This window comes from Diprion similis, chromosome 13 (genome assembly GCF_021155765.1).
Source record: "Diprion similis isolate iyDipSimi1 chromosome 13, iyDipSimi1.1, whole genome shotgun sequence".
NCBI lineage: Eukaryota > Metazoa > Arthropoda > Insecta > Hymenoptera > Diprionidae > Diprion > Diprion similis.
Window position 1 is genome coordinate 8,396,735 of NC_060117.1, and position 19,771 is coordinate 8,416,505.

Consider the following 19,771-nt stretch of genomic DNA (forward strand, 5'->3'; position numbering starts at 1 on the left):
GGAATCTTTCGCAAAGTGTGTTGACAAATCGAAGGATTTAGAAATCCCCGACGATAGAAATCTGGCTAATACCGAAATTGATAGTTACCTAACCAAGATTGATAGCGTTATCAAAGATGCCGTAGATAAAATAGTGCCGAAAATTAAAACGAACCAGAACACCTTAAAAGCATATACCACACACGAAATAAAAAATCTACACAAACACAAAACTTACTTAATCTCGCAGATAAACAAACTCCACAAACAAAATGCACGAGGTAATCTAGTACGTTTGAATATTTTAAAAGACTTATTGAAAAAAACCCGAAATAAAATTAAGACAAAACTCGCTACCTCGGTAAACAGATATTGGGAAAACAAAATCAGAAATATCAGTATGGATAAAGCGGACAAGATGTTTCCGCAAATAAATAGACTTTTCAGACCCCGTGGCTCAGCTCCTATACCTATTTTAACTGTACCTAGCGACAAAGAAAATCTTTTAACGGATGCTAGAATCACCCATGATGCCGTGGCCAGGGACCAGTCAAATAACTTCATTATTGCAAAGCAAGACGATAAGCTGAATTTGATCGGGGCGCACTTTGCCGCCACAAATATCCAGAACGTTAACTTAGGAAAACCCAATCTTATAAAAATAGTTGAAACTAAAGTTTCGGAACTAAAACGAGAGATGGAGGAAGACAAAGCCAGCAACAGAACGGTAGTTTCCTTCTCTAAACACAACACAGCGACTTGTCCGTCAAGGGAGGAAATTCCAAACTACTTTACGTCTCTATCCGAGTTATTGACGTTATTTAAAAACCTGAATAATAAGAAGTCTGCGGGATACGATAACATCCCCAATGTAGTCCTTAAGTACTTACCACGTAAGATTATTAGTTATTATTGTATTTTGTTTAACAATGCTCTGAACAACATGTACTTCCCTGATTGTTGGAGAACTGCCAAAGTCGTTGCCTTACTAAAAAAAGATAAAGAAAGCTCAAACCCCTCTAGTTACAGGCCAATCAGCCTGCTGCCAAACATAAGTAAAATATTCGAGGTAGTAGTGAACAAGTCCTTAGCAGTATTTTGTGACGAAAACGAGATTATTCCTGAGAGCCAGTTTGGCTTCCGTCACAGACACTCGACAATCCACGCAATATCCAAATTCACCTCGGACATCTGCTGGTCTCTGAATAACAACGAATGCGTGGCAGCATGCCTGATTGACCTGGAAAAAGCGTTTGACACCGTCTGGCTGGACGGGTTGTTCTATAAGCTAATGAAAAAGAATTTTCCCAAACATCTGATAAAGATGCTGTGGGTCATGTTGCATGATAAATATTTCCACGTCTGTGACGGATCAAATACATCCTCCATAAAGTTCGCCATTGCCGACGGTCTGCAACAGGGAACTGTCAACTCGCCTATTTTATTCAACATATTCAATAGCGATATTTTGACACTGTTTGACCTGAATAAGGTTGCCTCCAAAAAAGCAATCGCCTTCGCGGACGATCTGGTTGTCTACATCTCAGGCAACAAGCCCTCCGAACTGAAAGTACAGCTGCAAGAACTTTTCATAAAACTGATAGATTATTACAATACTTGGAAGTTAAAAATTAATACGTCAAAATGTGAGACAATTTTATTCAGGCCAAATCTTAAGTTCGCAAATCGTGACACCAAAAAGAATTGGAGAAATTTCTCAATCTCCGACGGCAGAAACGGAGGTCACGCGGTTCCGCATAAAGATATAGTCAAGTATTTGGGAATTAATATAGACTTTCAATTGAAATTCAATTTACACGTCAACGCCCAGTTGGCAAGGGCACAGAAGGCGTTCAACAGTGCGAACCGTCTGTTTTATTGTAAATATTTAGACAAGAGGATAAAAATTCTATGTTACCTGCTTCTGATCAGACCTATGATAACGTATGGGTGTCCAATATGGTTCAACCTGAGCGCGGGAACCATGGATAAAATACGTGTTTTTGAAAGAAAATGTATCCGCGCCTGTCTGGGCAAGTACAGGTCGGCGTCGTCGCTCTATGTTCGATTCATTAGTAACGCGGAAATCTATAATGAGGCGAACATAAACAGGATCGATTGCTTCATATTGAGGCTGATAAGGAACCATTTCGCAAATGCAGTAAAGATCGGAGAAAATAATCTCATTCGTGGTCCATTTTTTCCGAATCCGTTATATTTTGCCAAATCTTTGTTATCAGGGTTCATTCCGCCAGAGGCCTTTACTTATCTGGACGAGAACGGATACATTCAAGATGCAAACAATATTCCTATCATCTATCATGTATTGAGAGGCACTCGACAAAAACAAATTTTATACACTCCCGCTCCAAATGTCAACACCGCGCTAATGCGATTTAACACCGATTTACCAGACAAAGATGTATCCGACAGACATAGACAGAACAGTGACAAGTATTGGTGGCTCAACCGCTAGCAATAGCAGCCAACTTGTCTCTCACAAAAAATGCAGATTTACAAAATGATGTACATGTGACAGCACTAATTAGCACTCTAAGTATCTTCAGCTTCGTTATTACACTCAATTATCATAATGTATCCGCGAAGGATATTCTATCCTGTTACTTTCCTACCCCCTCCTCTTATTTATTGCCCGTACCCTCTTTTATTTATTGCAGTTTGTAAGTATTAGTGTAAGGTCTTAGAAATTAAGTAATCTGTTGATCAGTTTTTTTACCCCTTTTTCCTGATCATCATCCAGTCTAGGCATTATACATTTGCAACCTCTATGGGCTACTTTAATTATTTCCTATTGATTGTACGAAACGTACCTTGGAAGCTACTAGAAGAGACTGCAGCAGACGTGTAGTGCTCGCATTGAGGGCCATAACGCACTTGTTATATAATTGATTGTTAACATGTTTTGTAAGCTTTTCTTGTTTTTTCTTGATGTACCATGGTTTTTATTGTGGGTTATAATAAACTTATTTCCAAAGCAAGTACCGGTTCTCGTCCGATCACCGAAGTCAAGCAACATTGGGCGTGGTCAGTACTTGGATGGGTGACCGCTTGGGAACACCGCGTGCCGTTGGCATCTTTTTTTTTCTAAAGACAGATTGGAAAAGGATTTACCAGTTTCTTTAAGGATGTTAAGAAGCAGAGATTCATGTCCCTCGGCAACGGCCATACCATGTTGAAAGTACCGGTTCTCGTCCGATCACCGAAGTCAAGCAACATTGGGCGCGGTCAGTACTTGGATGGGTGACCGCTTGGGAACACCGCGTGCCGTTGGCATTTTTTTTTTTCCAAAGACAGATCTAACGTTTGGCACCATTTTTAGGAATTTGAAGACCCAGAGATTCATCTCCTTCGGCAACGACCATACCATGTTGAAAGTACCGGTTCTCGTCCGATCACCGAAGTCAAGCAACATTGGGCGTGGTCAGTACTTGGATGGGTGACCGCTTGGGAACACCGCGTGCCGTTGGCATCTTTTTTTTTCTAAAGACAGATTGGAAAAGGATTTACCAGTTTCTTTAAGGATGTTAAGAAGCAGAGATTCATGTCCCTCGGCAACGGCCATACCATGTTGAAAGTACCGGTTCTCGTCCGATCACCGAAGTCAAGCAACATTGGGCGCGGTCAGTACTTGGATGGGTGACCGCTTGGGAACACCGCGTGCCGTTGGCATTTTTTTTTTTCCAAAGACAGATCTAACGTTTGGCACCATTTTTAGGAATTTGAAGACGCAGAGATTCATCTCCTTCGGCAACGACCATACCATGTTGAAAGTACCGGTTCTCGTCCGATCACCGAAGTCAAGCAACATTGGGCGTGGTCAGTACTTGGATGGGTGACCGCTTGGGAACACCGCGTGCCGTTGGCATCTTTTTTTTTCTAAAGACAGATTGGAAAAGGATTTACCAGTTTCTTTAAGGATGTTAAGAAGCAGAGATTCAATTCCCTCGGCAACGGCCATACCATGTTGAAAGTACCGGTTCTCGTCCGATCACCGAAGTCAAGCAACATTGGGCGCGGTCAGTACTTGGATGGGTGACCGCTTGGGAACACCGCGTGCCGTTGGCATCTTTTTTTTTCCAAAGACGGATCCAACATTTGGCACCATTTCTAAGAATTTGAAGAAGCAGAGATTCATCTCCCTCGGCAACGGCCATACCATGTTGAAAGTACCGGTTCTCGTCCGATCACCGAAGTCAAGTAACATTGGGCGCGGTCAGTACTTGGATGGGTGACCGCTTGGGAACACCGCGTGCCGTTGGCATCTTTTTTTTTCTAAAGACAGATTGGAAAAGGATTTACCAGTTTCTTTAAGGATGTTAAGAAGCAGAGATTCATGTCCCTCGGCAACGACCATACCATGTTGAAAGTACCGGTTCTCGTCCGATCACCGAAGTCAAGCAACATTGGGCGCGTCCAGTACTTGGATGGGTGACCGCTTGGGAACACCGCGTGCCGTTGGCATTTTTTTTTTTCCAAAGACAGATCTAACGTTTGGCACCATTTTTAGGAATTTGAAGACGCAGAGATTCATCTCCTTCGGCAACGACCATACCATGTTGAAAGTACCGGTTCTCGTCCGATCACCGAAGTCAAGCAACATTGGGCGTGGTCAGTACTTGGATGGGTGACCGCTTGGGAACACCGCGTGCCGTTGGCATCTTTTTTTTTCTAAAGACATATTGGAAAAGGATTTACCAGTTTCTTTAAGGATGTTAAGAAGCAGAGATTCATGTCCCTCGGCAACGGCCATACCATGTTGAAAGTACCGGTTCTCGTCCGATCACCGAAGTCAAGTAACATTGGGCGCGGTCAGTACTTGGATGGGTGACCGCTTGGGAACACCGCGTGCCGTTGGCATCTTTTTTTTTCTAAAGACAGATTGGAAAAGGATTTACCAGTTTCTTTAAGGATGTTAAGAAGCAGAGATTCATGTCCCTCGGCAACGGCCATACCATGTTGAAAGTACCGGTTCTCGTCCAGTTGCCTCTTACCTCTCGTCCGGTGAGGATGTGCTTAGCGGGTGGGTAAGGCCCAACTTACCATTTCGGTGATACCCAACCTGAACATAGCGAAATATTTAACTTGAGTCATTTGTTACCGTGTACAGGGCCCAAAAGCGCTGCAAGCCCTCAATTACCGCTAAAGTGGGGCACGGGGTACTACCCCACCGCCCCCAATGCACAGGGTCCAAAAAAAACCCTTAAAAGCCATGTTACCGCCGCATAAAAGTTTGGGCGCAAACAAAAGGAAAATTTCCGACATATCGGGTGAGTGTTCAGTTCAACCTGGCTTAAACAAGGAAGAAGATGAGATTACTGACGAGTCGCTGAGCGACAACACTCTCCCTTCCGAAAAAATGACAAAACCGTCTGGACTATGCCAAATAACGCCGCAAGCAAGAAAAATCACTCAGCTGGAAAAAAAACCAAAGAACTCGAGGTACTCAATCAAACCGAATCTCGTTGTAAGAAAAAAACCAACCACAATGAAAACGCAAGAAACATCAACTGTCGCACCTCGCGAACAAAACAAACCTGCGACAGAAGCCGAAAGCCCGGGTTCAGAGAATGATCGCCAAAGCCACAAAAATCTCGCCCATCACCTAGAGATCACCAACCCACAAACGGAAGCCACGCAGTCGGCAAGCATCAAAATTACTACCCCAGCAAACCTTGAGCTTAAATTAATGAATGCACTACAAGAAATAGAAGAGCTCAAGAAACTCAATGCAAATCTGTCATCCGAAATCGCATCCTGGAACAGAGTAAATAGAGACTCGGTACCGCAGATCTATACGCCTCAAGGAGGAACAGCAAGGCCGAAAGAAAAAAATCAAAATATCGATCTATTGATCAACACCATCGATGATGGTACGAGTTATGTGGAAGTACCAAACTTCCCTGGGCATCTCGGCCTTGACCAAGCATCCACATCCTCTAACACCGGAGCAGCAGCTGACCAAGACGATACGGACACAGTGGGGGCTTCACACACTTCAGACGATCGCCGCACCAGCGATAAAACAAATCAACGGACACGACAACCCCACGATCAGCAGACCAGTGTCAACGACAGTCCACATTCGGTTCAGAAACGTAAAAAAATTAACAAACCCCCACCCATTATAGCTTTAAACCAGTCTGCGCTAGTATTATCTAATTTTATGACTTGCACATTGGGCTTCAAAGACTTCCATATCAAACGAATCAGACACAATAAACATATAATCTCGGTTGAATCACTGTCAGAATACAAAAAAGTTTGTAAGATAATGAGAGAAAGAAAGCTAGATTTTTTCACGTTTACACCTTACGAGGATAAAACTAAAACCGTAGTGCTCAAAGGTATTGACGGAGGATTTTCCCCCGCAGATATATTGGAAAACCTCAAATCCAGCAATGTTGACGATCTAAAATTTCTAAGTGTGTCTAACTTCGTAACGCTAAACGCAAAAAAATCTAACAAAACACTGCCGATGTTTCTGGTAAAACTCTCAGCTGACAGCAATCTCTCTAAACTAGGCAACATCTCTAAGATACTTTATCAATCGGTGAAATGGGAAGCTTTGAAAAAAAATGATAAAATACAATGCAAACGTTGCCAACGAATAGGGCATGTAGCGGCGAACTGTAACCTAGGCTACCGATGCGTTAAATGCAAAGAAACTCACGGACCAGGCGAGTGCAAGATCCAAAAAGACGACGGCCTAACCGATAAATCCTTGATATATTGTGTCCACTGTAAAGAGTACGGGCACCCAGCGTCTTACCGCGGTTGCCCGAAACTAGTCGAGTATAACCTAAGCATAAAAAAGAAACTAGAAGTGAACGAAAAAAATAGATTAGCAAAGATAAATAAAATAGCAAATAGCGTAGACCCTAAGATATCATACAGTGAGGTAGCCGCAATAAACATAGCGTCTAATAACCAGCATGCTAACCAAAACCATAATCTAGAGATAAGCCATGATAATAGAAATCAGAACAGCGCAGCCACCTCTTCCATAACTGATTTTCAAAATATAAACACCCCAAGCTTGAACGGAATCAGTGCCCAACTGCAGAAAATCCAGGAAGCGGTGTCAACAAACGCGCAGAATATCCAAAAATTATTCGAGCTATTTACCCAAATCATAGCCCTGCCAATCAACAATGAGTGAAAACAACCTGACTCTGGATAAACTCAATATTATATCAATAAACGTAAACTCATTGATAGCAATTCAAAGGAGGATGAACCTAAAACACCTCATTGTAAACCAAAACCCGGATTTTGTGCTGTTGGGTGAAACTAAGTTGAGCAAAAAGTACAAAGTTAACATAGAAAACTATACAATTATCAGAAACGATCGTCCTAATGCTATTCAGGGTGGTGGAACAGCCATACTCGTTAAGAACGAAATTAAATTCCAAGAAATAAATCCTGCTTGCTTATCAAGTGCTCAAACCCTAGAAGCATCGGTTATCAAAGTAAAGATAAACCGGAACTACAACCTATACATTATTTCGGGGTATGCAGCGGGTAATGGCAAAACGGAACTCATCCCAGAGCTAACGAGGTTATGCGAAGAACTAAGACTAAACGAACCTAGGAATCTGTACATACTAGCCGGGGATCTAAACGCTAAGCACACTTCATGGTTGAACGCCATCAACAACCCTAGAGGAGTAGCTCTGAACAAATGGGTGGCTGAGAATGAGATCGATCTGAGATCGAAGCTATTTTGCTCTTCCGTACCTTCGTATCCCAGAGGGAACTCATTCTTAGACGTATGCATCGCGGATCAAAGGTTAACATTTCATAACGTCGTTGATAATAAAAAGATCGAGTCACTGCCGTACGACAGCGACCACAACGCAATAAAAGTCACCGTCTCTTTCATCTCTGGCCTACCCTTTTGTTTGGAAAAAAAACAGCCACGCATTAAATTCAACTTTGCTAAGACCAAATGGGATGCTTTTCAAAAATACCTTGAAAATACAGAAGACACGAATATCCCGCATGCTAAGAATCTAACGAACCGCGAGATAGACCAATTTCTAAATGAATTAGAGAATACTATTACAAACGCCATAGCTAAAAAGGTGCCAAAAGCCAAGTCAAAAAACACGTTAACCGCATACACCACTCACGAAATTAAAGAGCTACTCAAGCATAAAACCTTCATTATTAATCAAATCAATAGACTACACAAAGCAAACCCGATAGGCAATTTAGTTAGATTGAATATGTTAAAAGACTTATTAAAGATCACCAGAAAAAAGATCAACGAAAAACTAAAGAAATCTATAAACGAGCACTGGGAAAAGAAAATTCAAAATATAGCATCGGACAAGCCGGACCAATTATTCCCGCAAATAAATAGGCTGTTCAGACCTCGCGGATCAACGCAAATCCCGACTCTAACCATTCCTCAAGAAAAAAGACAACTACTAACCGAGGCAGGATTACCTCCTGAGGCTCAAAAAATAGGTGTAGACCGTAAATATGTCATTACTAATCAAACGGATAAACTGAACGTGATAGGGGCGCATTTTGCAGCCACAAACATTCAAAATGATAACTTGGGTAAAGAACAGTTAACACGGTTAATAACTAAAACGGCTAATGACTTAAAAAACGAAATCATGAGCGATCATATACAAGGAAAAACACTTACCACTTTCACAGAGCGAAATCCAGCTTTCGGCCCTAGATGCGATATCCCCTCCGCCTACTTCACTTCACACGCAGAACTGCTCAAGATATTCAGAAGCCTTAGCAACAAAAAATCAGCTGGATATGACAACGTACCAAACATCGTCTTAAAACATCTTCCTGAAAAGATGATAAAAAGCTACTGTATTCTATTTAACAATGCACTGAATAATACGTATTTCCCTACCAGCTGGAAAACAGCCAAGGTGATCGCGCTACTGAAAAAAGACAAAGATAGTACCAACCCCACGAGTTACAGGCCGATAAGCCTGCTACCTAACATCAGTAAAATATTCGAATCAGTCATTAACACATCCCTGACACAATTTTGTGACCAGAATGAGGTAATTCCGGAAACGCAATTTGGCTTTAGACACAGGCACTCCACGCTGCACGCCGTAAACAAGTTCACTTCGGACATATGCTGGTCACTCAACAACAACGAATGCGTAGCTGCCTGCTTTATCGACCTAGAAAAAGCATTTGACACCGTCTGGCTCGATGGGCTGTTGTACAAGCTAATAAAAAAAAGATTCCCAAAAGAATTGATTAAAATGTTATGGGTCATGCTTCACGATAAAAAATTCATAGTTACAGATGGGAACAACTCATCGACTAAAACATTTACAATCGAAAACGGCCTGCAGCAAGGCACAGTAAATTCACCTATACTGTTCAACGTCTTTAATAGTGACATTCTAAGCCTGTTTGAATTGAATACGGAACCCACAAAGAAGGCCATTGCGTTTGCGGATGACCTATTAATATATGTAACGGGCAAAAAGCCTTCACAGATGAAGCTTAAATTGGAAAACTTGTTTAGAAAAGTAATAGATTACTATCATTCATGGAAGCTTAAGATTAACACCACAAAATGTGAAACAGTTCTATTCCGGCCAAACCTTACGCATCTAACGAAAGATGCGCGCAGAAATTGGAAAACGTTCCAGATATCCGACAGTGATAACGCAGGTTCGCAAGTTCCGCACAAGACCGCGGTTAAATACCTAGGAATAAACATTGACTTCCAATTGAAATTTAACACGCACATCAACATCCAACTAGGCAAAGCTAAAAATGCATTTAACATGGCGAACCGGCTGTTCTACTGTCGATACCTGGAACCGCGAATAAAAGTACTCTGTTATCTAGTATTAATTAGACCTATTATTACTTACGGATGCCAAATCTGGTTTAACATAAGCTGTGGAATGATGGAAAAAATAAGGATCTTTGAAAGAAAATGCTTAAGAGCCTGTCTAGGTAAATGGAGGTCGGCATCGTCGGCATATGTTAGATTGATTAGCAATCTAAAAATATACGAAGATGCAAAGGTGCACCGAATCGACTGCTTCGTACTAAAACTGATCAGACGGCATTTCGCGAATGCAGCTAAGATTAGGAGTAACAGTCTTATCTCGGGACCGACCCTCCCGAATCCTATGTACTTCAAGAAAACGTTAGAATCAGGATTCATACCGCCGGAGACTTTCCTTTACCTCGACAGCGAAGGCTACATCCAAGATAAAAATAATATCCCAACCATCTACCACGTGTTCAGAGGCAATCACGACAAGAAAATTCAGTACGACCCAAACCTAAACTGCGAAGATAGAGACAATACGTTGATAAGGTTTAACCCCTCTCTCCCGACGAAAGATAGAACCGATGAACACAGACAAAATATCAAAACTTTCTGGTGGTTGGATAAAAAACCCTAAGTAGAAAAAAAAAAAAAATCTAGTCTCAACTTAACTAATTATAATCATGTAAGTGTAAATATAGAGTTAAGGTTAGGTTAAGAAAGAATAAGAAATAAGGATCGATCAGATTTTCCGGCCTTTTTCCTGATCCAACCGTAAAAAGTCTGAATGAACGTGCTCTGCTACCTCGGAGGATAAACACTTTCACACTGATCGTATGAAAAGTACAAATTTATTTGAGTACACGAAAAGTTAGTCGGTTAGTGCTCGCACCTGCGAGCCACAGCGACCTAATCTTAATTCCATAGTGATAACACGTTTTCGAAGTTTTTCCGTGTTTAATATTACTCTACATTTGTAAGGTACATGTGAATATTGTATTGAATGGCTTCCTACGAATAAACTTCTTTAAAAAAAAAAAAAAAAAAAAAGTACCGGTTCTCGTCCGATCACCGAAGTCAAGCAACATTGGGCGCGGTCAGTACTTGGATGGGTGACCGCTTGGGAACACCGCGTGCCATTGACATCTTTTTTTTTCCAAAGACGGATCCAACATTTGGCACCATTTCTAAGAATTTGAAGAAGCAGAGATTCGTCTCCCTCGGCAACGGCCATACCATGTTGAAAGTACCGGTTCTCGTCCGATCACCGAAGTCAAGCAACATTGGGCGCGGTCAGTACTTGGATGGGTGACCGCTTGGGAACACCGCGTGCCGTTGGCATTTTTTTTTTCCAAAGACGGATCTAACGTTTGGCACCATTTTTAGGAATTTGAAGACGCAGAGATTCATCTCCTTCGGCAACGACCATACCATGTTGAAAGTACCGGTTCTCGTCCGATCACCGAAGTCAAGCAACATTGGGCGTGGTCAGTACTTGGATGGGTGACCGCTTGGGAACACCGCGTGCCGTTGGCATCTTTTTTTTTCTAAAGACAGATTGGAAAAGGATTTACCAGTTTCTTTAAGGATGTTAAGAAGCAGAGATTCATGTCCCTCGGCAACGGCCATACCATGTTGAAAGTACCGGTTCTCGTCCGATCACCGAAGTCAAGCAACATTGGGCGCGGTCAGTACTTGGATGGGTGACCGCTTGGGAACACCGCGTGCCGTTGGCATCTTTTTTTTTCCAAAGACGGATCCAACATTTGGCACCATTTCTAAGAATTTGAAGAAGCAGAGATTCATCTCCCTCGGCAACGGCCATACCATGTTGAAAGTACCGGTTCTCGTCCGATCACCGAAGTCAAGTAACATTGGGCGCGGTCAGTACTTGGATGGGTGACCGCTTGGGAACACCGCGTGCCGTTGGCATCTTGTTTTTTCTAAAGACAGATTGGAAAAGGATTCACCAGTTTCTTTAAGGATGTTAAGAAGCAGAGATTCATGTCCCTCGGCAACGGCCATACCATGTTGAAAGTACCGGTTCTCGTCCGATCACCGAAGTCAAGCAACATTGGGCGCGGTCAGTACTTGGATGGGTGACCGCTTGGGAACACCGCGTGCCGTTGGCATTTTTTTTTTTCCAAAGACAGATCTAACGTTTGGCACCATTTTTAGGAATTTGAAGACGCAGAGATTCATCTCCTTCGGCAACGACCATACCATGTTGAAAGTACCGGTTCTCGTCCGATCACCGAAGTCAAGCAACATTGGGCGTGGTCAGTACTTGGATGGGTGACCGCTTGGGAACACCGCGTGCCGTTGGCATCTTTTTTTTTCTAAAGACAGATTGGAAAAGGATTTACCAGTTTCTTTAAGGATGTTAAGAAGCAGAGGTTCAAGTCCCTCGGCAACGGCCATACCATGTTGAAAGTACCGGTTCTCGTCCGATCACCGAAGTCAAGCAACATTGGGCGCGGTCAGTACTTGGATGGGTGACCGCTTGGGAACACCGCGTGCCGTTGGCATCTTTTTTTTTCCAAAGACGGATCCAACATTTGGCACCATTTCTAAGAATTTGAAGAAGCAGAGATTCATCTCCCTCGGCAACGGCCATACCATGTTGAAAGTACCGGTTCTCGTCCGATCACCGAAGTCAAGTAACATTGGGCGCGGTCAGTACTTGGATGGGTGACCGCTTGGGAACACCGCGTGCCGTTGGCATCTTTTTTTTTCTAAAGACAGATTGGAAAAGGATTTACCAGTTTCTTTAAGGATGTTAAGAAGCAGAGATTCATGTCCCTCGGCAACGGCCATACCATGTTGAAAGTACCGGTTCTCGTCCGATCACCGAAGTCAAGCAACATTGGGCGCGGTCAGTACTTGGATGGGTGACCGCTTGGGAACACCGCGTGCCGTTGGCATTTTTTTTTTTTCCAAAGACAGATCTAACGTTTGGCACCATTTTTAGGAATTTGAAGACGCAGAGATTCATCTCCTTCGGCAACGACCATACCATGTTGAAAGTACCGGTTCTCGTCCGATCACCGAAGTCAAGCAACATTGGGCGTGGTCAGTACTTGGATGGGTGACCGCTTGGGAACACCGCGTGCCGTTGGCATCTTTTTTTTTCTAAAGACAGATTGGAAAAGGATTTACCAGTTTCTTTAAGGATGTTAAGAAGCAGAGATTCATGTCCCTCGGCAACGGCCATACCATGTTGAAAGTACCGGTTCTCGTCCGATCACCGAAGTCAAGCAACATTGGGCGCGTCCAGTACTTGGATGGGTGACCGCTTGGGAACACCGCGTGCCGTTGGCATTTTTTTTTTTCCAAAGACAGATCTAACGTTTGGCACCATTTTTAGGAATTTGAAGACGCAGAGATTCATCTCCTTCGGCAACGACCATACCATGTTGAAAGTACCGGTTCTCGTCCGATCACCGAAGTCAAGCAACATTGGGCGTGGTCAGTACTTGGATGGGTGACCGCTTGGGAACACCGCGTGCCGTTGGCATCTTTTTTTTTCTAAAGACATATTGGAAAAGGATTTACCAGTTTCTTTAAGGATGTTAAGAAGCAGAGATTCATGTCCCTCGGCAACGGCCATACCATGTTGAAAGTACCGGTTCTCGTCCGATCACCGAAGTCAAGTAACATTGGGCGCGGTCAGTACTTGGATGGGTGACCGCTTGGGAACACCGCGTGCCGTTGGCATCTTTTTTTTTCTAAAGACAGATTGGAAAAGGATTTACCAGTTTCTTTAAGGATGTTAAGAAGCAGAGATTCATGTCCCTCGGCAACGGCCATACCATGTTGAAAGTACCGGTTCTCGTCCGATCACCGAAGTCAAGCAACATTGGGCGCGGTCAGTACTTGGATGGGTGACCGCTTGGGAACACCGCGTGCCATTGACATCTTTTTTTTTCCAAAGACGGATCCAACATTTGGCACCATTTCTAAGAATTTGAAGAAGCAGAGATTCGTCTCCCTCGGCAACGGCCATACCATGTTGAAAGTACCGGTTCTCGTCCGATCACCGAAGTCAAGCAACATTGGGCGCGGTCAGTACTTGGATGGGTGACCGCTTGGGAACACCGCGTGCCGTTGGCATTTTTTTTTTCCAAAGACGGATCTAACGTTTGGCACCATTTTTAGGAATTTGAAGACGCAGAGATTCATCTCCTTCGGCAACGACCATACCATGTTGAAAGTACCGGTTCTCGTCCGATCACCGAAGTCAAGCAACATTCGGCGTGGTCAGTACTTGGATGGGTGACCGCTTGGGAACACCGCGTGCCGTTGGCATCTTTTTTTTTCTAAAGACAGATTGGAAAAGGATTTACCAGTTTCTTTAAGGATGTTAAGAAGCAGAGATTCATGTCCCTCGGCAACGGCCATACCATGTTGAAAGTACCGGTTCTCGTCCGATCACCGAAGTCAAGCAACATTGGGCGCGGTCAGTACTTGGATGGGTGACCGCTTGGGAACACCGCGTGCCATTGGCATCTTTTTTTTTCAAAGACGGATCCAACATTTGGCACCATTTCTAAGAATTTGAAGAAGCAGAGATTCGTCTCCCTCGGCAACGGCCATACCATGTTGAAAGTACCGGTTCTCGTCCGATCACCGAAGTCAAGCAACATTGGGCGCGGTCAGTACTTGGATGGGTGACCGCTTGGGAACACCGCGTGCCGTTGGCATTTTTTTTTTCCAAAGACGGATCTAACGTTTGGCACCATTTTTAGGAATTTGAAGACGCAGAGATTCATCTCCTTCGGCAACGACCATACCATGTTGAAAGTACCGGTTCTCGTCCGATCACCGAAGTCAAGCAACATTGGGCGTGGTCAGTACTTGGATGGGTGACCGCTTGGGAACACCGCGTGCCGTTGGCATCTTTTTTTTTCTAAAGACAGATTGGAAAAGGATTTACCAGTTTCTTTAAGGATGTTAAGAAGCAGAGATTCATGTCCCTCGGCAACGGCCATACCATGTTGAAAGTACCGGTTCTCGTCCGATCACCGAAGTCAAGCAACATTAGGCGCGGTCAGTACTTGGATGGGTGACCGCTTGGGAACACCGCGTGCCGTTGGCATCTTTTTTTTTCCAAAGACGGATCCAACATTTGGCACCATTTCTAAGAATTTGAAGAAGCAGAGATTCATCTCCCTCGGCAACGGCCATACCATGTTGAAAGTACCGGTTCTCGTCCGATCACCGAAGTCAAGTAACATTGGGCGCGGTCAGTACTTGGATGGGTGACCGCTTGGGAACACCGCGTGCCGTTGGCATCTTGTTTTTTCTAAAGACAGATTGGAAAAGGATTCACCAGTTTCTTTAAGGATGTTAAGAAGCAGAGATTCATGTCCCTCGGCAACGGCCATACCATGTTGAAAGTACCGGTTCTCGTCCGATCACCGAAGTCAAGCAACATTGGGCGCGGTCAGTACTTGGATGGGTGACCGCTTGGGAACACCGCGTGCCGTTGGCATTTTTTTTTTTCCAAAGACAGATCTAACGTTTGGCACCATTTTTAGGAATTTGAAGACGCAGAGATTCATCTCCTTCGGCAACGACCATACCATGTTGAAAGTACCGGTTCTCGTCCGATCACCGAAGTCAAGCAACATTGGGCGTGGTCAGTACTTGGATGGGTGACCGCTTGGGAACACCGCGTGCCGTTGGCATCTTTTTTTTTCTAAAGACAGATTGGAAAAGGATTTACCAGTTTCTTTAAGGATGTTAAGAAGCAGAGATTCAAGTCCCTCGGCAACGGCCATACCATGTTGAAAGTACCGGTTCTCGTCCGATCACCGAAGTCAAGCAACATTGGGCGCGGTCAGTACTTGGATGGGTGACCGCTTGGGAACACCGCGTGCCGTTGGCATCTTTTTTTTTCCAAAGACGGATCCAACATTTGGCACCATTTCTAAGAATTTGAAGAAGCAGAGATTCATCTCCCTCGGCAACGGCCATACCATGTTGAAAGTACCGGTTCTCGTCCGATCACCGAAGTCAAGTAACATTGGGCGCGGTCAGTACTTGGATGGGTGACCGCTTGGGAACACCGCGTGCCGTTGGCATCTTTTTTTTTCTAAAGACAGATTGGAAAAGGATTTACCAGTTTCTTTAAGGATGTTAAGAAGCAGAGATTCATGTCCCTCGGCAACGGCTATACCATGTTGAAAGTACCGGTTCTCGTCCGATCACCGAAGTCAAGCAACATTGGGCGCGGTCAGTACTTGGATGGGTGACCGCTTGGGAACACCGCGTGCCGTTGGCATTTTTTTTTTTTCCAAAGACAGATCTAACGTTTGGCACCATTTTTAGGAATTTGAAGACGCAGAGATTCATCTCCTTCGGCAACGACCATACCATGTTGAAAGTACCGGTTCTCGTCCGATCACCGAAGTCAAGCAACATTGGGCGTGGTCAGTACTTGGATGGGTGACCGCTTGGGAACACCGCGTGCCGTTGGCATCTTTTTTTTTCTAAAGACAGATTGGAAAAGGATTTACCAGTTTCTTTAAGGATGTTAAGAAGCAGAGATTCATGTCCCTCGGCAACGGCCATACCATGTTGAAAGTACCGGTTCTCGTCCGATCACCGAAGTCAAGCAACATTGGGCGCGGTCAGTACTTGGATGGGTGACCGCTTGGGAACACCGCGTGCCGTTGGCATTTTTTTTTTTCCAAAGACAGATCTAACGTTTGGCACCATTTTTAGGAATTTGAAGACGCAGAGATTCATCTCCTTCGGCAACGACCATACCATGTTGAAAGTACCGGTTCTCGTCCGATCACCGAAGTCAAGCAACATTGGGCGTGGTCAGTACTTGGATGGGTGACCGCTTGGGAACACCGCGTGCCGTTGGCATCTTTTTTTTTCTAAAGACAGATTGGAAAAGGATTTACCAGTTTCTTTAAGGATGTTAAGAAGCAGAGATTCATGTCCCTCGGCAACGGCCATACCATGTTGAAAGTACCGGTTCTCGTCCGATCACCGAAGTCAAGCAACATTGGGCGCGGTCAGTACTTGGATGGGTGACCGCTTGGGAACACCGCGTGCCGTTGGCATCTTTTTTTTTCCAAAGACGGATCCAACATTTGGCACCATTTTTAGGAATTTGAAGACGCAGAGATTCATCTCCTTCGGCAACGACCATACCATGTTGAAAGTACCGGTTCTCGTCCGATCACCGAAGTCAAGCAACATTGGGCGTGGTCAGTACTTGGATGGGTGACCGCTTGGGAACACCGCGTGCCGTTGGCATCTTTTTTTTCCAAAGACGGATCTAACGTTTGGCACCATTTTTAGGAATTTGAAGACGCAGAGATTCATCTCCTTCGGCAACGACCATACCATGTTGAAAGTACCGGTTCTCGTCCGATCACCGAAGTCAAGCAACATTGGGCGTGGTCAGTACTTGGATGGGTGACCGCTTGGGAACACCGCGTGCCGTTGGCATTTTTTTTTCCAAAGACGGATCTAACGTTTGGCACCATTTTTAGGAATTCGAAGACGCAGAGATTCATCTCCTTCGGCAACGGCCATACCATGTTGAAAGTACCGGTTCTCGTCCGATCACCGAAGTCAAGCAACATTGGGCGCGGTCAGTACTTGGATGGGTGACCGCTTGGGAACACCGCGTGCCGTCGGCATTTTTATTTCCAAAGACGGATCTGACGTTTAGCATCATTTTTGGAAATTTGAAGAAGCAGAGATTCATCCCGTTCGGCAACGGCCATACTATGTTGAAAGTACCGGTTCTCGTCCGATCACCGAAGACAAGCAACATTGGGCGTGGTCAGTACTTGGATGGGTGACCGCTTGGGAACACCGCGTGCCGTTGGCATCTTTTTTTCACAAGGCTCTTTCAAAATGAGGTAATTTGTGTTTTTTTTTTTTTGCATCACAAGGTTCCAATTTTGTGCAGTGTTTTCAAACACTTATCTGTAATCATTGAATGACGGATAACTGGAAATATCCCGGCATCCATGGTTCCCTCCTGACGTAATCGTGATCGATTTGCGTATGTTTTCTTTTCTCACCACTTACTGCATTACTTGATTCGAAAATGTCTTTCGAATACGCTTGAAACTTACCCATTTTATATCTGAGGTGACTAAAATTTCATCGCTGCAATTGAAATCCAATCAATTGATTCTAGGTCAAGTCATATGATTATTTTTCATCCCAAGAAAAAAAACCCCCCCCCAAAAAAAATAAAACGCTGCTATTTAAATATTTTTCCCTAACGCCAAAACTGTATCTTTCGACTTATTGTAGTATAAATTAGAGCCTTACTTTTTCTCTCAAAGAGCAACCACCCATACGATTCATCAACAAGATATCCAAAGCGAATTAAAAATAAATGATAAACACAGCTCAGATTATATACGACGTTCTCGTTCTGTATTTTAAATTTTATTACCGTGTTTGCATTACATTTTCCTTCCTTTGTTTTTAGCTTACCATTGCTTAAGTAATCATAATACGAATTTTCCGATCATCTCAATGACACTGTCAATTCAACACCGATAACAAGCCGAGCCCTGATTAAATCGGCAATCTTTTACATTATCAATTTACATTATTCACTCATTTCCTGTAATAATAATTTTTCCTCGCATGCGAAGAGAAAACGAAAAAACGACGATAAAAGAGGGAAGAAAATTCCAAAAATATCGAAGACGTCCACGATGACTTTATGGAAATTCTACGGAGCTCCGAAAGACCCGCCTCCACAAGTTACATAAAGTCGAAATAACTCGTTGCTTAGAGAATTCCAGCAGCAATGCGAAGCTGCGAAATAGTGGTGGAAAAAGCTGGGGGAAAAATGGAAAACTGCATGTGCAGGCGGATTGAAACGGCTTCGCTACACGGCACATAAGAGTGCCAGACGAAATTCGTTGTATGTGTTTTCATGCTGCACGAGATTTGTGGAGGCATTAATAGGTACCGCCTGGCCAGATGGCCGGCTGCTGATCCAGCTTCCAGGTTTGCTCGAAAGCTTACAGCCCCTCGTATCGTTGCCTCAACCATATCTCGACTGGAATTCTTCACCCTCGTCCATTTTCATGAAAATTCCTCGAACGATGTAATTCACTCTGATGATGCGACGAATATTTCACGTGTTTGTAAACTTGTGACAGTCTTCTTCTCAACTTTGGGTGATCCAAGTAAACGAACCCAAAATTATTGGAACTGGATCAGAACCACCAGAGGTTGATCATTTTAGAGCTTGTGATTGTGAAACCCTTTTCTTAAATTTTTAACATCTTTGCTTGTCTCGTTCGCATTTTCTCTGGTCCATTTAATTTCAGTTCTGCTAGGCAACTTGGTATCATTATTTAACCTTAAAGTCACGTGTTTCAACAGAATCACATAACGTACACGCTGAAGTTCTTTCGCGCACGTTGCACTCAATACTAAATTGCTTGCTGCGATGAAACTATTCCATGAAATTGTGGAACAGCTCTGGAACGTTTTTGTTCATAACGCGATTGGATTTTAAAGATCAATTTCATATTGAATAAAGAAAAGAAAATTCTCTAAGAGATTATTAAATCAAAACTTGAGATATGGCTTTTTTCTCTTAAAAAATCGCAATTCATGCTAAACATTGAATTGAATTCAATAGGACCCAAAAAATGATACTCATTCCGAGAACTGAAGTAAGGAATTGTATAAGGGAAAAATAAACAAACGATTTTTACAAAATACATGCTCAATTTCCAAGAACAGTTCAACTTTCGTGTTACGTGTTAGACTAACTCAGCGCTGAGTTTGTTTTCAGTCACACATTTTTAAATTCAATATTTTAGCCAGAATTCGTTATCCGGAGGGTTTCCAAGGTCACTGATCACGAATCTAAAGTTACAATTCGATCAGTTCAAAATCCAAGACGACAGATCCAATATGGGGGATGTAAAATCGAAAAACCTATCAAAATTCGATGATTCTAGCCGAAACTTGTTACTCGGG

The 19,771-nt window shown here is 43.5% G+C and overlaps 43 non-coding genes across 43 annotated transcripts; all 43 read left to right on the plus strand.

The window, feature by feature from the left end:
• The first annotated feature begins 3,154 nt into the window (after positions 1-3,154).
• Positions 3,155-3,273, plus strand: LOC124414370. Its single transcript, XR_006930008.1, has one exon. It is a non-coding gene; the product is annotated as a 5S ribosomal RNA (ribosomal RNA).
• Positions 3,274-3,350: 77 nt separating this feature from the next.
• Positions 3,351-3,469, plus strand: LOC124414293. The gene has a single exon (XR_006929937.1). It is a non-coding gene; the product is annotated as a 5S ribosomal RNA (ribosomal RNA).
• Positions 3,470-3,550: 81 nt separating this feature from the next.
• On the plus strand, positions 3,551-3,669 carry LOC124414371. The gene has a single exon (XR_006930009.1). It is a non-coding gene; the product is annotated as a 5S ribosomal RNA (ribosomal RNA).
• Positions 3,670-3,746: 77 nt separating this feature from the next.
• LOC124414294 lies at positions 3,747-3,865 on the plus strand. Its single transcript, XR_006929938.1, has one exon. It is a non-coding gene; the product is annotated as a 5S ribosomal RNA (ribosomal RNA).
• An 81-nt stretch (positions 3,866-3,946) lies between these two features.
• On the plus strand, positions 3,947-4,065 carry LOC124414373. Its single transcript, XR_006930011.1, has one exon. It is a non-coding gene; the product is annotated as a 5S ribosomal RNA (ribosomal RNA).
• A 77-nt stretch (positions 4,066-4,142) lies between these two features.
• On the plus strand, positions 4,143-4,261 carry LOC124414390. Its single transcript, XR_006930027.1, has one exon. It is a non-coding gene; the product is annotated as a 5S ribosomal RNA (ribosomal RNA).
• Positions 4,262-4,342: 81 nt separating this feature from the next.
• On the plus strand, positions 4,343-4,461 carry LOC124414339. Its single transcript, XR_006929981.1, has one exon. It is a non-coding gene; the product is annotated as a 5S ribosomal RNA (ribosomal RNA).
• A 77-nt stretch (positions 4,462-4,538) lies between these two features.
• On the plus strand, positions 4,539-4,657 carry LOC124414295. The gene has a single exon (XR_006929939.1). It is a non-coding gene; the product is annotated as a 5S ribosomal RNA (ribosomal RNA).
• An 81-nt stretch (positions 4,658-4,738) lies between these two features.
• LOC124414391 lies at positions 4,739-4,857 on the plus strand. The gene has a single exon (XR_006930028.1). It is a non-coding gene; the product is annotated as a 5S ribosomal RNA (ribosomal RNA).
• Positions 4,858-11,003: 6,146 nt separating this feature from the next.
• Positions 11,004-11,122, plus strand: LOC124414374. Its single transcript, XR_006930012.1, has one exon. It is a non-coding gene; the product is annotated as a 5S ribosomal RNA (ribosomal RNA).
• Positions 11,123-11,198: 76 nt separating this feature from the next.
• On the plus strand, positions 11,199-11,317 carry LOC124414297. The gene has a single exon (XR_006929941.1). It is a non-coding gene; the product is annotated as a 5S ribosomal RNA (ribosomal RNA).
• An 81-nt stretch (positions 11,318-11,398) lies between these two features.
• On the plus strand, positions 11,399-11,517 carry LOC124414375. Its single transcript, XR_006930013.1, has one exon. It is a non-coding gene; the product is annotated as a 5S ribosomal RNA (ribosomal RNA).
• A 77-nt stretch (positions 11,518-11,594) lies between these two features.
• LOC124414392 lies at positions 11,595-11,713 on the plus strand. Its single transcript, XR_006930029.1, has one exon. It is a non-coding gene; the product is annotated as a 5S ribosomal RNA (ribosomal RNA).
• An 81-nt stretch (positions 11,714-11,794) lies between these two features.
• LOC124414376 lies at positions 11,795-11,913 on the plus strand. The gene has a single exon (XR_006930014.1). It is a non-coding gene; the product is annotated as a 5S ribosomal RNA (ribosomal RNA).
• Positions 11,914-11,990: 77 nt separating this feature from the next.
• Positions 11,991-12,109, plus strand: LOC124414298. The gene has a single exon (XR_006929942.1). It is a non-coding gene; the product is annotated as a 5S ribosomal RNA (ribosomal RNA).
• An 81-nt stretch (positions 12,110-12,190) lies between these two features.
• LOC124414377 lies at positions 12,191-12,309 on the plus strand. The gene has a single exon (XR_006930015.1). It is a non-coding gene; the product is annotated as a 5S ribosomal RNA (ribosomal RNA).
• Positions 12,310-12,386: 77 nt separating this feature from the next.
• LOC124414393 lies at positions 12,387-12,505 on the plus strand. The gene has a single exon (XR_006930030.1). It is a non-coding gene; the product is annotated as a 5S ribosomal RNA (ribosomal RNA).
• An 81-nt stretch (positions 12,506-12,586) lies between these two features.
• On the plus strand, positions 12,587-12,705 carry LOC124414378. Its single transcript, XR_006930016.1, has one exon. It is a non-coding gene; the product is annotated as a 5S ribosomal RNA (ribosomal RNA).
• A 78-nt stretch (positions 12,706-12,783) lies between these two features.
• On the plus strand, positions 12,784-12,902 carry LOC124414299. The gene has a single exon (XR_006929943.1). It is a non-coding gene; the product is annotated as a 5S ribosomal RNA (ribosomal RNA).
• An 81-nt stretch (positions 12,903-12,983) lies between these two features.
• Positions 12,984-13,102, plus strand: LOC124414309. The gene has a single exon (XR_006929953.1). It is a non-coding gene; the product is annotated as a 5S ribosomal RNA (ribosomal RNA).
• A 77-nt stretch (positions 13,103-13,179) lies between these two features.
• Positions 13,180-13,298, plus strand: LOC124414300. The gene has a single exon (XR_006929944.1). It is a non-coding gene; the product is annotated as a 5S ribosomal RNA (ribosomal RNA).
• An 81-nt stretch (positions 13,299-13,379) lies between these two features.
• LOC124414394 lies at positions 13,380-13,498 on the plus strand. The gene has a single exon (XR_006930031.1). It is a non-coding gene; the product is annotated as a 5S ribosomal RNA (ribosomal RNA).
• An 81-nt stretch (positions 13,499-13,579) lies between these two features.
• On the plus strand, positions 13,580-13,698 carry LOC124414324. Its single transcript, XR_006929967.1, has one exon. It is a non-coding gene; the product is annotated as a 5S ribosomal RNA (ribosomal RNA).
• A 77-nt stretch (positions 13,699-13,775) lies between these two features.
• LOC124414379 lies at positions 13,776-13,894 on the plus strand. Its single transcript, XR_006930017.1, has one exon. It is a non-coding gene; the product is annotated as a 5S ribosomal RNA (ribosomal RNA).
• A 76-nt stretch (positions 13,895-13,970) lies between these two features.
• Positions 13,971-14,089, plus strand: LOC124414347. Its single transcript, XR_006929989.1, has one exon. It is a non-coding gene; the product is annotated as a 5S ribosomal RNA (ribosomal RNA).
• An 81-nt stretch (positions 14,090-14,170) lies between these two features.
• LOC124414326 lies at positions 14,171-14,289 on the plus strand. The gene has a single exon (XR_006929969.1). It is a non-coding gene; the product is annotated as a 5S ribosomal RNA (ribosomal RNA).
• A 76-nt stretch (positions 14,290-14,365) lies between these two features.
• LOC124414380 lies at positions 14,366-14,484 on the plus strand. The gene has a single exon (XR_006930018.1). It is a non-coding gene; the product is annotated as a 5S ribosomal RNA (ribosomal RNA).
• A 76-nt stretch (positions 14,485-14,560) lies between these two features.
• Positions 14,561-14,679, plus strand: LOC124414301. Its single transcript, XR_006929945.1, has one exon. It is a non-coding gene; the product is annotated as a 5S ribosomal RNA (ribosomal RNA).
• An 81-nt stretch (positions 14,680-14,760) lies between these two features.
• Positions 14,761-14,879, plus strand: LOC124414332. Its single transcript, XR_006929974.1, has one exon. It is a non-coding gene; the product is annotated as a 5S ribosomal RNA (ribosomal RNA).
• Positions 14,880-14,956: 77 nt separating this feature from the next.
• Positions 14,957-15,075, plus strand: LOC124414396. Its single transcript, XR_006930033.1, has one exon. It is a non-coding gene; the product is annotated as a 5S ribosomal RNA (ribosomal RNA).
• Positions 15,076-15,156: 81 nt separating this feature from the next.
• On the plus strand, positions 15,157-15,275 carry LOC124414382. Its single transcript, XR_006930019.1, has one exon. It is a non-coding gene; the product is annotated as a 5S ribosomal RNA (ribosomal RNA).
• A 77-nt stretch (positions 15,276-15,352) lies between these two features.
• On the plus strand, positions 15,353-15,471 carry LOC124414302. Its single transcript, XR_006929946.1, has one exon. It is a non-coding gene; the product is annotated as a 5S ribosomal RNA (ribosomal RNA).
• An 81-nt stretch (positions 15,472-15,552) lies between these two features.
• LOC124414383 lies at positions 15,553-15,671 on the plus strand. The gene has a single exon (XR_006930020.1). It is a non-coding gene; the product is annotated as a 5S ribosomal RNA (ribosomal RNA).
• Positions 15,672-15,748: 77 nt separating this feature from the next.
• Positions 15,749-15,867, plus strand: LOC124414397. Its single transcript, XR_006930034.1, has one exon. It is a non-coding gene; the product is annotated as a 5S ribosomal RNA (ribosomal RNA).
• An 81-nt stretch (positions 15,868-15,948) lies between these two features.
• LOC124414387 lies at positions 15,949-16,067 on the plus strand. Its single transcript, XR_006930024.1, has one exon. It is a non-coding gene; the product is annotated as a 5S ribosomal RNA (ribosomal RNA).
• A 78-nt stretch (positions 16,068-16,145) lies between these two features.
• On the plus strand, positions 16,146-16,264 carry LOC124414303. The gene has a single exon (XR_006929947.1). It is a non-coding gene; the product is annotated as a 5S ribosomal RNA (ribosomal RNA).
• Positions 16,265-16,345: 81 nt separating this feature from the next.
• Positions 16,346-16,464, plus strand: LOC124414385. Its single transcript, XR_006930022.1, has one exon. It is a non-coding gene; the product is annotated as a 5S ribosomal RNA (ribosomal RNA).
• Positions 16,465-16,541: 77 nt separating this feature from the next.
• Positions 16,542-16,660, plus strand: LOC124414304. Its single transcript, XR_006929948.1, has one exon. It is a non-coding gene; the product is annotated as a 5S ribosomal RNA (ribosomal RNA).
• Positions 16,661-16,741: 81 nt separating this feature from the next.
• Positions 16,742-16,860, plus strand: LOC124414386. The gene has a single exon (XR_006930023.1). It is a non-coding gene; the product is annotated as a 5S ribosomal RNA (ribosomal RNA).
• Positions 16,861-16,937: 77 nt separating this feature from the next.
• Positions 16,938-17,056, plus strand: LOC124414305. The gene has a single exon (XR_006929949.1). It is a non-coding gene; the product is annotated as a 5S ribosomal RNA (ribosomal RNA).
• Positions 17,057-17,132: 76 nt separating this feature from the next.
• LOC124414306 lies at positions 17,133-17,251 on the plus strand. Its single transcript, XR_006929950.1, has one exon. It is a non-coding gene; the product is annotated as a 5S ribosomal RNA (ribosomal RNA).
• A 75-nt stretch (positions 17,252-17,326) lies between these two features.
• LOC124414308 lies at positions 17,327-17,445 on the plus strand. Its single transcript, XR_006929952.1, has one exon. It is a non-coding gene; the product is annotated as a 5S ribosomal RNA (ribosomal RNA).
• A 75-nt stretch (positions 17,446-17,520) lies between these two features.
• LOC124414334 lies at positions 17,521-17,639 on the plus strand. Its single transcript, XR_006929976.1, has one exon. It is a non-coding gene; the product is annotated as a 5S ribosomal RNA (ribosomal RNA).
• The last annotated feature ends 2,132 nt before the right edge of the window (positions 17,640-19,771 follow it).